The sequence below is a fragment of the Anabrus simplex genome, chromosome 2 (genome assembly GCF_040414725.1).
Source record: "Anabrus simplex isolate iqAnaSimp1 chromosome 2, ASM4041472v1, whole genome shotgun sequence".
In the NCBI taxonomy this organism is placed as follows: Eukaryota; Metazoa; Arthropoda; class Insecta; order Orthoptera; family Tettigoniidae; genus Anabrus; species Anabrus simplex.
In genome coordinates, this window is record NC_090266.1 from 277,794,503 (window position 1) to 277,807,527 (window position 13,025).

The window sequence follows — 13,025 nt, forward strand, 5'->3', positions numbered from 1 at the left end:
TAAATCTTGTTTGCTCCACCTGGTGTATCCAGCTGATCATAAATGTCTTGGTAAAGGTAGTTCTTTGCAATAGCGACTGCACGTTTAGCAGCTAATCTGAGCGTTTTATACTGCTGTCGCCAGGTCCTAAAAGCTTCTCTCTTTGCTTTGATGGCCAGCTGAACATCCTCGTTCCACCATCAAGTCTGCTATCAATGAACCGTTTCTTTGGCTTGGCCTTGCCAAGTGTTTCAGCTGCTGCCCGGTTTATACGATCAGATATTTAATTCCATATGGTATCAGCTGGCTGGTCAGTATTTATGTCAAACGTACTTAGCTTTGATATCAGTTGCTCTCTCTGCTGTGTTGGTTTCCACCATTTCATCTTCTCGGGACCAGTCAAATGGACCCTTGTTGAACGTCGCTTTCTCATAGTCTTCGCATCAAGAACAAGCAGGCGATGTTGTGAGGCTATATTATCAGACGAAATTACCTTGGCATTTGTTACTATCTTGAGGTCATGCCAATGCATCAGTCAATAGTCAATCTTGGCGGACCGTTCTGCACTGGTATAGGTTATGAGTTGAGTAGGTCTTTTTCTTAAAGTATGTATTGGCTATATATAGGTCATGGGCTTCAGCGCAGTCTGGAATCCTGCCTCATCATCATTTCTACTTCCGTAGCCATAGCTAGCGTGATACTGGGTGTACCCATCCTTGGCTTCTCTCATGTGTCCATATAGTTGCACACCAATAAACAGATCACAGAAACGTGTAAATGCTCTAACTTGTTGAAACAATCTTGATTATTATTTTATGTTTATAAAGAAACAGAAATACGAGTATCTTATCAAATGCGACTTGTAGCAATAATCATGTTATCGATTTTACGTCCCAATAACTAGTTTTGAAGGTTTTCGGAGACGCCGAGGTGCCGGAATATTGTCCCACAGGAGTTCTTTTACCTGTCATTAAATGTACCCACACGGGGCTGACGTATTTGAACACCTTCAAATACCACTGGACTGAGCCAAGATGGACCCTGCCACGTTGGGGTCAGAAGGCCAGCGCCTTAACCATCTGAGCCTCTTAGTCAGGTTTGAAACTTTTAAAATCCCTTGATTACGAATAATGAACTGAACTGTGTTAAATTTGTTAAATTATCTATTCGGCCAAAGGATAAAATGTTATGAAATAAATTCACTTTTCACTGTAGTGCGGAGAACCCTGACGTTAAAAAAATGTATCCGCTGATATCAAGGAATGACCGTGAATTAGCTGAGAGTGAAGTCTGCAATTTTCCGCCAGGGGCTATTAACTATTCTGTAACAGAACCATCTCCGTGAACAGTAGGTCCCCACAAGTAAACAGATCAGATAAACGTGCAAATGCTGTAAAATGTTGAAATAATCTTGATAATTATTTTATGTTTACACAGAAACAGAAATACAAATATCGAAGCACATGGACTGGTTCGGAATTGGGCTTCTTTTAACCTTTATTAATTTGTCTTACAGATACGTCACGCAGAGCATTATAAAAGCTTAGAAGCGCACCATTTTAATGCACAACTGTAGACATATATTCGGGCATTAACTAGCTAAGGACACATTATTATGTGCTCCTTCCTTTCGATCGGGATTTTATTCGGGGACTTGTTAATTTTCAGCCAATCACTTTTTGTACCAGGAAGTGTACTATACACAGGTGAAAGTTTAAAGAAATAATAGTTTATTTCTTCCTTTGAATGTTTATCTATACCCTGTCGATCACAGTGGAGTAGCTGGTAAGTCATTGGGCTTCTGTTTCCGAAGATAGTGGGTTCGATCCTTGTTAAGTTCGGTGGCATTTGGAGGTGTTTAAATACGACAAATCTTGGCGTTTTCTTCCAGTACGTTAAAGAACTCGTATGTTGGAAAACTCCCGACACATCGGCGTCTCTTAAAACATTTAACAGCTAGAACGGACATTAAAAATGTTATATTATTTATAACAATCCCTGAGGGTGGGCTGCCAATTCAATTGCAGCCTTAGCATCCGTTAAATTTCTTTGTTCTCTCGCATGGTAACGACGTTCTTTTTTTGTAATTTGGTAAATTCATAATCTATTTTTTTACCCAGATTTAAAAGCCCATATCTCCACCAACTCTATTATGTAGGTACTGGAGGGAAGGGCCCGGGTTCTTTACTTTACTTGTATACAACTGAGAACGAAACATGTCTGCTAATTGTGGTTCCGATATGATTATAGCCTACCTGTGTTTCATCTTATAAAAACAATTCTAGGGGTCCGTTGTTCGTAATGTCATTTATTTTGCCAAATTTTGATATACTTAACCGTTTTAGGCCCATTGAAGATCGTAACAGTGGTTTTTAGCTTTCGTGTCTATTTGTTTGTTCCACCATCACGGGTTAACGGCTAAATAAACCTCGACCAAACTTCATATTTAGAATCCACTCATCCAGAAGCAGATGTTTATAAGAATATCATTTAAAATCACTGAACATACTGGGGTTTATGGAAAGACTAGAAGAGCTTCTTTCAATTTTCTCCTACACTATTGGTTATATCCCGATCAAACTTCGGGTTTGGTGTCTACTCATTCAAGAGCGAGTTTTGATATGCATATCATTTAAAATAATCGCTTAATAAACTGGGGGTTTAAAGGAAGACTAAAAGAGATTTTTCAAATTTTCTCTCTCACGATCGATTATCTCTCGCCCGAACTTCATATTTAGTGTTTACTCATCTAAGCGCAGGTTCGATATAGATCTCTACTCATCCAGGAACAGGTGTATATAAGAATTTATGAATCACTGAATAGATTGGGGGTTTAAAGGAAGACCATGATTTTGTTTTCAATTTTCTCTTACACTATCGTTATATCTCAGCCAAACGTCATATCTTTATTCCATTCATCCGGGAGCAGTTTCGACATGCACATCATTTAAAAATCACTGAACTTACTGGGAGAATATAGGAAGACAAGACGATTTCCTTCAATTTTCTCTTACAGAATTGATTATATGTAAAATATGTAGACTGCATGTTTCACGACCCTTCATTTTAAATAACTTTTGTTATGTGCATAATTTTGCTTACTCTTCAAATGACGGAGAAAATTACTATTTTCTACAGGCTTCAAGGTCTGCAGCCAGTGACGGACCCACTCGCAGACCTGCGGGTATTTGAACGATCCATAACTCGGATTTAAAATTACCCCCACCTAATGTATCTGAACACCAACGTAACATCAGGTAAAACTCTTCCCTTTGGTGTCAGCCTGTCTGCCTGTCTGGTTATCTATCTGTTTGTATGTTCCTAAAAGTGGAAAACTGTTGGATTTATTTCAACCAAACTACGTATTTTGATTCTACTCACTCAGGATTGTGTTAGCAGGTAATCACATGGAGTTCGTATTTATAGGAAGATTATTTTAAAATATTTTCATTAACATTAGGTCTAGCAAAAGACTGTATACAAGAAACGTCTAAGAATATATGATTTCCGCTCCTTTATGCCATGCACGTATTGATCGTACGCCGGATAATAACGAAGTTGATTACGAACAACTGGGTTTCTACTCCAGTTCCCGTGGGTTATGTCGTACATCTCACTTCAAGTTGGGCTACGGGAAAAACTATAGAGCAATTTTACACTTTACGATAAGACAGATGTTAAGGGAGGCATCATCAATGTCAGAGCGGTACGCCAGTGGTCAGGGATACAATATGTAGCCTGAGAACCGTGGAGAATTTCGCACAACTTCGGGCCAGGAACTGTACCGTACAGCAATTCGGAAATCGTCGTCAGTCTCTCTCGACTTTGTTCAGCTTCATCATATTTTACGTTACTGCGACGCGCTTTCGTAGGAAAATATCATTTCAACATGTCACAATAAATGTGTGAATAGAGCCATGTTCCTTCGCATAAATTCTTGAAGGTAACGTGTACTCTTTAATCCACAGCAAATTCCAATGCGAAGAACGGGTACATATGCTAGTTTTACATATTCTTAGTAATATTACATATTTTTACATATTATGTGACGAATGCAACACTTTTGTACATATATACTTAACTGTTCAAATAAAATTAAACATTGTGTCAGCTCATTTAATTTTCAGACTATAGTAAAATAACTGGCGAATTTCATCTCGTATAGAATATACCGTATTTACGCGAATAATACCCGCATATGTTTTTTAAAAAATTGAGGCACAAAATTGGGGTGCGGGTTTTATTTGAGTCAATGTTGGCATTTTTTCAAAATCTGCCTTCCTAAACTTAAGGTGCGGGGATTATTCGCGTAAGTACGGTATTTCAATTGCTAAAGTTGGCTTTACATTTCCTTTAAAATTGGGATTTCTAAACCTTTGTGTGTGAAATTCGACAACAGTCATCCTTTCTCAGAATCTGTCATGGCTAGGGGTCTTTCAGTGGTCAGAGTCTCTGACAAACTCAATGCAGTCTCGACAAGAATCCTACGTTATTCAGGCTCTGTACCTATTTGCAAATCAGTAGTGGCGAACCAAATCCGATCATGGGTACGTGCCATGCGACTTTCATTTTAAGTGCTTTTCCCACAACTTCCTTAAGGTGGAAATAGCACCTTTTGAACAGGATATCCTCAAATATGCACCAGTGACTTCTTGCGATGTTGAATGGTCCTTTTCAGTCTACAACAGATTTTTATCGGGTCAGCGCCAAAACATCACAACGGAAAAGATGGAGAAGTACTTGGCGACACTGTACAACACGATAACAAATATACAGCATTGTTAGTGTTACTTAATATGGGTTTAAAGACAGATACTATATCAACTTTATTTAGTAACATTTATTCGTTTTATTTTGGGGGATGAGAGCAAAAGGAAATAGCTACAGCAATACATTGCGTAATACGTACTGCACCCAATTAATTGAGCCTAATTACATCATATCAACATATTGCTACTGATATTGATAATGTAATTTTTCCACACAGTTGAGAATATGTTCTCACACTCTGGCAGGAAGCAGAAAAATCACAATAGATGTTTAAGCCGGCCAGAGCACTTCGGAGCACGGTTTGTTTTGGTGCAATAAAGCAATTATCTTCACACAAAGAGGGAGAGGACGCGTTGGTACTTTGAAATTGAGGTCAAGGAGTGGTAGTTTTCCATCTGAAGACAAGAAAGAGCTTCCAACCACCCCCACGAAAGTGAACTAGGAACAGTCCAATGTTACCCGCTAGAAACCGGTCAACCAATCAGGGAGCTGAATTTGTATTATTCAAATGTAGCGCTTCCTCATATTTATTTTCGTCATAGAATCGGACAGTAATTGTATACTTGTTTATCAGAGTGACACTTTAGGTTGGGGATCATAGTGAGTGTGTATGCTAAATCCTGTTAATATGCAGTTAATATTAAGTTAGCAGAAGTTATGTCTGGGAACGAGAGTACCTGAAGTTCGCGCCGGAACCGTACGACAGCCGGCGGTGCGACAAAAGAAATATTCCCACCCACGCCACCTATACTGTGCATAATTGTATGATTAATTCGGTGATCACAGGGTAATGATGGAACCACCAGCAGTTTAAGTATAAATTTAGATGATAAGGACGGTCCGCATCGAGCTGCGTGTATTAAAGGACGCTCTTGAAATTCTGAAAATATCAGTCCGCCAGAAATCGAAGCAGGTCTCTGCCGCCAAGAGGAAGGGACACTTGTTCACCAAGGATCGTACAGACCAGACGTGTCAGCGAATTTCTCTCTTTTGAACATTGGGCGACATTTGTGAAATGTAAACTTTAAGGCAACTTAGCCGAGCATTCAAAGACACCGTCTTGTATTAGAACGAGTAATTGCGGTCAGAGTTATAGAGATATTCTAATTGAGTGATAAGCCAATTAGTCACTAATTTTATTTGCCATATATTACTTTGTAACATTTTGAGAGTAATGGGTAAACAAAGGAACTTCTTTCGTACAAGAATAGGCTGTACGGGAAATGTTACTAGCAGGAGCCATTAAGAAATAACAGTAGTGGTAGAGTCAATGGATGGATTATTCCACAGGTCATTGACAACTAGTAGGACAACAAACTTGCTGCAGAGGGATTATCGCCGGCCGCAGTCCAGTGTGTAAATAACTTTCACTGAGGGAGCGAGGGCCACACTCACACAATCGTCTCGCAGGAATGTCCAGAGAAGCGGGCGTGGTGTTAAAAAAAGAAATAAAAGTGAATCTTTTATATGTGTTTTCAGTCAGTGTATATAATTATTAGTATTTAAGCCGCTGAAGTTGCAAGAAAAGTGTCGTGTGCCCAAGGAAATTGATACCATGGAGGTATACATCAATTTTGTGAAGATGTGCCTTATGTATTGCAACATGTTCTAACTTCAACCAGATGGATGCCCCTGTGGGGTGAAGCTTAATGGCAGAATGTGAGTAACAAAAATCTCATGTAATCTTTCACTGATTGTACTATTTCCTTAGGCGTTACGCGAGCTGCTAAGTAGATGTTTAGGTATTGTAATTTCATATTTTTGGTGTAGCACAGAGGAGAGGTAAAAATGCTTATTTATGCACGTAGTTTGTGTTTAATTTCAATTATCTTTTTCTTATTATTATTATTATTTTTTTGTCGATGTTATTGTCGGATTGGACCGAATTAGTTTAAATGCTTAGGCCTACATTTGAACTAGATTTGAGGTCAATATTATGCTTATTGGCAGTGGCAGGGTATGATATTTGATTCGCTAGTCACCAGACGGAAGTTTTCTTTGACATTAAAGTAGACTCATTTTTTTTGTTATGGTTATTTTGCAACCATCTTAATTAGTTGATTCTAAATTTCTCCTGAATGCTGATTACATGGACAGGAGGAATATGATTTGCTTAGTTAACTGTTCAGATTTGATTTGGAGAATGTAATTGAATTTTATTGTAGTCTGATAGAGGCATTAATTTGGGAAGTGATCATTGGAAGATTAATCGTGGTGAATCTAGGCCCACGCGTCAAAATATGCTATGTCATTAGGCCCAGACGACAGTATATGTGTGTTAAGATAATTATGTGATGATGGATAAGCCACTACGGGCAATTATCTCAGTATGTGAGAAATGAGGGAATGATAATGAGGCGATGAGCCGGATAAATATAATGGTCAGCCGAGGAGCTGAGAGTTAGTAGTCAAGCCATTGAGCTTAATACACGGAGCGATATGCAAGCTCTGACAGCTTGATATCACAATGTGCATATATGTGCCGGCTATGTGAAGCCGAGGTATGAAAATGAGCGGGAGGACCAGATGCCCCGTGAAGTGAAAATGCATTCGTAATATCTATTATCACGACGAATTAATAAATGTGGCGACATGGCATAGCATATTGTACTAGATAAGTATAGGTAAAGATAGCAGGTTAAGTCGGCAATAGTACTCATGAGGATAGTTAAATCCCATTTTATATGCCAACATCGCATTATAATAAGTGTTTTGAACTTTGGTTTTAAATAGGAGTTTGTGAACCTCATTTTTCGTAATGTTGTTGTGAGTTGATTTTGAGTTGATTTGATTTTAATTACTCCTTGTTTTTTTTTTTGTAGTGAATAGAGTAGGGGAGCCATGAAACTGATAATTGGACATGGTGAATCAATATTCTTAACCAGAGAGTTGAAATTGCAGGACTCTGGGCAAGATAACATGTTTATCGGTGACGATGCAATCTACATCATATTATGTTAAATTCATTTACGATTATGAGTGCGTGCATGAATAAGCAGCGGTATAGGAAATGTAAATATCACGTGGACTCGTACGTTGATCATCTCTCAACCCTGACGAGTATATTTTATTGATGTGTAAGTTAGATTATTCTCTGTGACTACAAGGTAATATTATTAGTTTACGTAATTTTAAGTCCATTAGTGTGATAGGTGATTTGTTCACTCATTTGTAAATAGTACGGCAGTTCGTGTAACGTAAGTACAGGATGTGTTAGGTTCGTGTTATTACGTCACGGAACACGACACAACAGATTTGTAGGACTTACTGAACGAATGTTTGTCGTAAATTAAATTGTATTTTATTAGGAAGCGATGTAATTGATTTTGATGATTAATTGCCATAAGTTGGTTCTGACAGTAATACTGGCCTTGATGCATAAATTTGCATATTTTTGAGTGTGTTAAAAGATGAGGTTTTATCTTTTTAAAGTTCAGTAAGATCCAGGGTTTAGAAATTAAATTTGCAGAGTTCATAAGTATGATTACGTCACGCTGCACAGCGGTTTATTTGTGTTACATCTATCCTCAGGTTTTCAATGAGTGTATTTAATGTTAAATAATGGACATAGAGTTTGGAGATTGTACTCCTAGGAATGTTGGAATGTTCTAGATTACATGTAAGCTTAACTATAATGCATTACACGTTAGTAGAGTTCTTGTTTATGACACTATGATATCTATCGTAAACACACCATATTATATCGATCTAGTTGAATCAGTAAATGACATTTTATTGGGATATTATTGTTAAACGCACTATTTTGGTGTACTTGAGGTTGCATTTTGGTCAACGGCTCACTTCACTTATATTTGTTGACAATTTTAGTTGGATCATTTTTAATTAATTATTCTATTAATCAATTAATTTATTGATCACATTCAGATTAGTCATGATTAATTGCAGGTATTCTTATATTGCATCTTCAACGGTGACACTAAACTTGATTGAGCTTTGGTTCAAGCCTTGTGCATACTTACTAAATTCTTGCTTTGTCAATAAAGTTTATTTATTACATAATCAGTCCGTGTCATGGTGGTTATTATAGACTATTTACTGGTAATCCTTAGTTAGGCAAACCCTATGCACCAACCCACAGGCGACCTGGAACTGAGCACACCCGAGAAAGAATCTCTACGATGCGGTAAGTATATTTTTTCTAGCAGCCGGAGACAGCATATATCAAGAGGAACCGCAGCTCTACCGACAAAAGGGTGCATGGGGATGTATGAGTCTTTTTATAAATGGCGTCCCAAAGTGGAGCTCGATTATCGCCTTATGATGGTAAGAATGGTTAGGTCGTGACAGACGGACAATTTAGAACATTCCAAGGGTAAATAAGTAGTTATAAACACTGTGCAGTTGTGTGACTGTATAATGGTAGTCATGTGATAAAGTAACGTTGTTTATCCCATTGTAAGGATAAGTAAGGAAATGTTGTGTTGTGTTGTAAATAGCTATTAAGTTTCGCCCTAGTGAAAGGGGGGTCCAGTATTTTATATATTTGTTTACGATGGTGGTAACTGATGAGCAGTGGGAACAGCTAATCACGGGCATTAATATGCTAAATGGTAAAGTGGACGCGGTCCAGAGTGAAATGAAGGCGGATCAGAACACACTCACGGAGAACTTAAATAAATCATTGGAAGACACACAGAACACTTTGACTCTGAATTTAAATAAACAATTGGAGGACACACAGAACACTTTAACCCAGAACTTGAGTGAACAGTTAGATGTTATTCAGACAGAGTTTTCACGTAACCAGGAGGAGCTGCGTAAGGAACTGTCAGAAAATCAGGAAAAGCTACTGGAACAGTGTGATAAAAATAGGAAAGAAACCAAGCAGGAGCTTAGTAATTTGGCTCATGCACATAAACAACTTATCAAACAGCTAGGGGATGTAACGTTGTCACTAAGTAGCAAAATAGATGACACTAAGAAACAGGTCGAGGAACAGTGTAAAAAAATGGCCGAACACATTCTTATGGTCCAAGACCAAATGAATGTATTAGAGGCAGACACGCAAAAGAGTCTGACCTCAATAGCTAACGAAGTTCACGAAGGGCTAGAGAAGTTCGACCAAGGATTAAGAGTTATGGAGGAGGCTAGGATCGCGAACAAGGAAGACGTGACTAAACAACTCGTAGGAATGAGAGAGGAAATTACAGCTTGGCAGACTGAAATGGCCAGTACCATTGATAAGGAGCTTAAAATTGGTGACGAGTTAATGCGTGACGAAGTACGAGAGGTTGTCAATGGTGAAATCAATAACCTGCAAACTCAGACGGAAAATCTGGCAACATTGGTTAAGTTTATGTCAGAAGAGCAGGCTATTCTAAAGGCTGGTATGAGGAAGGAAGGGACAGCATTTCAACAACCAGCACCTGTTGTTACACCTCAGGTAACAGAAAGGATTAGTGTCGACCCGAGCACTCAGCCAGTTCGTAAAGAGAATGTTCAAACAATTGTAGCGCACTCAAACCTCGTCAATATATTAAAATTGAGCGACGAGCAACCACGGAAGTTTAACGGTACTAATTCCGTGACCCCTAAAATGTTCCTTAGAGATCTGAAGGCTTATTTTCAGGAAATGCAGATTCCGGAGGAAAAGAAATTAAGAATAACTGAGAAATATTTAGAGTCAAGTCCTAAGACATGGTTCATAGGCTTTCGCACTTCATTTAGTACATTTGAAGATTTTGAGAGGGCATTTCTCAATCGTTTTTGGAACTTAGGGACACAGCAGAGTTTACGGTTAGAACTTTACTCCAAAAAGTATACGAGCACTCAGCCTACGCAATTTAGTAGGTACTTCCTAGATCAGTTGGTTAAATTGCAGGAGCTAGACAATCCTCCATCTCAGAGTGAGCTTGTCCAAGTGCTCATTAAGCAACTTCCAGTCGAGGTTCAGAGGATGTTAATTACCTCGAAAGTTCAAACCCCGGAGGACGCAGAAGAGATTTTACGCCAGTTAGACGCCACAACCAGTGTAAATTCACCTAGGCCAACACGGAACCTCGAGCATAAAGTGTTTGTAGTCGAAAACGTGGAAACCAATAGTCACCAGGACAGGAATAGCCCGAATACAGGAGCAATACCACGCAGGAAGCCCGATAATAGGGAACAGCTTAACAATGCAGAATTCCGTAACGAGAGGCCAGTGCGGAATAATTATGAATATAATAGGAGTTACCCTAGACAAGACCTCAGACGTGACAGGAATAGGTACGAATATCGGAACCGTGACCGTCCTTACCAAAGGTATAATCAACGCGGAAGGTGGTACGGTAGAAATCAACAGCAACAATCGTACAGATATCGTAACAGAGAACCGGATCATCGTGACAGGGAGAATAAACGGTATGTCCAAGATTTGAACTCAGAACGTCAAGAAAGGGAACGTTGGAGAGAGGCCATTAATCAAACGGACCTCAATCCGGACATAGTAGGCGCAGAAAGTATCGAGTATCAGAGAACGCGCAACCAAGCTGACCGCAGGCAGCAGTCTTTGAACCCGGAAGCCCAGCCATACTCACAGAATGGCCACGGGCAGCAAAAAAAAAAAACGCCAATGTAATATCAATGTCTCCATCCGACCGGAACGAGCTTGTGCTAATGGCCGACAACTCGAGTGATTGGGTTGTAGCGCAGGTGGATTCCTGGGTCGTGCAGCCACAAGATCTTTTGGAAGATCCTATAATAAGAGAGGCCAAACAGATACCGAAATTGCCGGTCATAAACGTTAGGTTGTATGGCACAAATATTAGAGCTCTCACAGACACAGGAGCGTCGATAAGTATTATATCCAGAGCACTGTATGAAGATATAAAACAGCTATTTCTAGTCCACGAGTGTCACGCTGGTCGCTGTATGTACAGCAATTTAATTTTACAATTGAACATTGCCCTGGCAAGGATAACATTGTAGCTGACATTTTAAGTAGGAACCCCAGCGAGCCACTTGAACATGTAAATTATGTCGATTTAGTACCGGATGATCATGAAGTCTTACGACACCTAAGTCAATTACATCAATTTCAACAGGCAGAAAACTCTTTGAGCAAGCTGATCGACTTTTTCCAGAACAGAATTCAGCAGGGAGATCCAAACTACCGGGACATCCAGAAGCAAGCTGAGGAATATTTATTCATTAATAATTTGCTCGTTAAATATGTTGATAGAGATCACACAAAATTGAGAGTGGTAATACCATCTCAACTTCAAAACGAAATTATCTGGCATGTACACCGAATTACCGGACATGGCGGTATCGACAAAGTAGTTGCCACTATTCAAGAAAGTTTTACTTGGAGAAATTTAAGAGAGTCAGTGAGGGACACTGTTGTGACTTGTGACACATGCCAGCGAGTAAAAGCGAACCCTTATCTCATTAAACAAGAACCTATCCCTATATTGCCTACGGAACCTAAAAAGCTGTTCTCAATGGATATTTTCGGCCCTATTCCGAAGTCAACCCGTGGGAACCGTTTTGTTTTAGTGACCATGGATGTATTTTCGAAATACACGACTCTATATCCGATCCAAAAGGCTAACACTAAGCTTGTACTAAGATGTCTTACCAGAAACATTATACCGAACATGGGTAAGCCACAAAGTTTGCTAACTGATCATGGAACTCAGTTCACATCAGCTCAATTCAGAAATGCTTTACAGGAGCTCGAAATTAAGCATGTCATGAGCTCAATTCGTAATCCTCAAAGTAATCCTTCGGAAAGAGTAATGAAGGTCATCTCTAAATTTTGTAGAATTTACATACCGAATCAACACAGTAAATGGGTTCAATTGCTACCAGTCATCATGGACTGTATAAACCATACTATCCACGAAGCTACGGGATTCATACCCTCAGTCACCCATTTAAATGAATACCCTATTCGACCGTGGACAGCAATTATTAATTGTCCAGCGGATCCTAGGCCAGCTCCTGACGTATGTGTAAGGAGGGTTGCCGAACACTTGCAGCAACAGGCGCAACGTCGACAGAGAAGATTAAGAGGGAAGAGATTCCATCGCCCACTTAGAGTAGGTGAGTACGTTCTTTTACGTCGTCCAGTCTCATCTGCACCGGAGGCGAAATTTTATGCTAAATTCGCACCATTATATGTGGGACCGTATAGAATAACCGAGTCACTTCACAATAACGCATACAGGATAGTCAGCCTAGATGGTCAAGAGGAGATGACTTTTAATGCCCGAAGCTTAAAGTTGTATCGACCACCACCCGGAGGAATTCCACAAGTGAACCTGGTAGAA